This window comes from Acinonyx jubatus, chromosome B1, assembly GCF_027475565.1.
Source record: "Acinonyx jubatus isolate Ajub_Pintada_27869175 chromosome B1, VMU_Ajub_asm_v1.0, whole genome shotgun sequence".
Taxonomy (NCBI): domain Eukaryota; kingdom Metazoa; phylum Chordata; class Mammalia; order Carnivora; family Felidae; genus Acinonyx; species Acinonyx jubatus.
The window spans coordinates 83,121,923-83,123,650 of NC_069382.1; positions in this window are offsets into that span (position 1 = coordinate 83,121,923).

Here is a 1,728-nt window from a genome sequence, read left to right on the forward strand (position 1 = left end):
TTTGTTTTGTTTTGTTTTTTGTCTTATTTTTTGTTTTGGGGAGACAGAGAGAGAGAGAGCGTGCGCACACCAGGTGAGAGGGGCAGAGGGAGAGAGATCTTAAGCAGGCTCCACACTCAGCACAGAGTCTGACACAAGGCTCAATTCTGTAGTGGTGACTCACACACAGAGAGTCAGGACACCAAGTCTTTTCTTTCCAGGAAGCAGCTTTATTCATGCCAGCATAGGCTCAGCAGGCTAAGACCCAAAAGGCTGAGCCCCGAGTGCAGCTTGGGGTTGCTTTTTGTACAATTTTTGCTCCTTTGTCTCCTATATATGGTAACATACTGTCCGAATGGCCAGTCATATTACAGTCATGAAGGATGTCATGCATGCACACATAGCCAGATTGCCTGCCCTTGTCTTGGGATTTTCACCACATTCCTTAGGGTGGGACTCTACCACATTCTCCCCTTTGATGCTCAGACCTCCTATTTTGGGTCAAAGAGCATCATCTTGCATCTTGGTTTAGAGGTTTATATTCCCATAACATCATCACATGTGTGGCCATTTTCCTTTCAACCATTACCTGAATGAGGCTGGAGACAGACTGTATCACAAGGGGAGCTAGGCAAGGTAGGATTAAGCAGGCTCCCAAAATCAAGAGGATAATTCCCATGAGGGTTTTGAATCTCCCTTTCTGTCACTGTCTCTGTCTCTGTCTCTGTCTCTCTGTCTCTCCCTCCTCTCTCCACCCCCCACCAAGAGTTGAAAACCATCCTCCAAATAACTCCCGGGGGTCCCAAACTTTCCAGGTCTGGACTGGGACATGAGTGACCTTTGTCATCCCATCTGTGATTTCCTCTACGACTTTCCTTCATCACCTATCTGTAGGCAGCAGTTGCTCAGGTTGAACTTTCCACAAACTCCTCCCTCAGAAGCAAGCAAGTAATCTAAGGCCAAGCAATTTTGATAGCATGCACATTTTGGTTTGTTGTTTGGCCAGTAAGTTCAGAGCTCTGGCAGTTTCATTGGTTATAATTTCTACAATGGCTTGCAGTCTGATTATGTGGTTTAGAATGTAAATGGGACTGCGGTAGTCCGAGGACCCATCCTCTGCCCAGGGTCATAATATTGGATTATATGCTCGTGAGGCCATTCATCATCTTTCCAATTGCCAATTTGTAGGGCATGTCATTTCCTTCCACTCTCCCTGTCCCCATACAATTGGACTCCCAAATGTTCCCCTCTGGAAAGTGGGAGCAGGAAGAAAGATGGATGAATAGTTCCCAGCACACATGACTCTGACCAAACTGAGGGAAATATTATATAGGCTGTCCTTCCATATAACCTGTATAGTCCACCTCTACCTGGGGCCTGCCATTCAATGGCTGCGTTGACATTGTCCCAGGCCTCTTGGAGATGAGAGAAGTTAGCCACAGGGTAGGGATCTGGCTCAAGGTGATCTGGGGACCCCCACCCTCAGGTTTCCTGGGCTGTTAAGTTATAAAATCTTTGGCCTACGCACATTAAGCTTCCAAGAGAGATGGTGAACTTTCTTCCTCACCGGGCAAGGAAGGTTTTTACAATAACTGAGGTTTTGAGAAGCCAAACTCTGGTAGTAGGACTGGGGTGTTCTGTTCCATTATAAGGTTTGCAGGGATCTAATTCTCTAGCCTCCAATGGCCATTGATTCCCCCATACATACATAGCAAGAAGAGACCTTCAGAGTCTCTGCTAGGGTTAGAA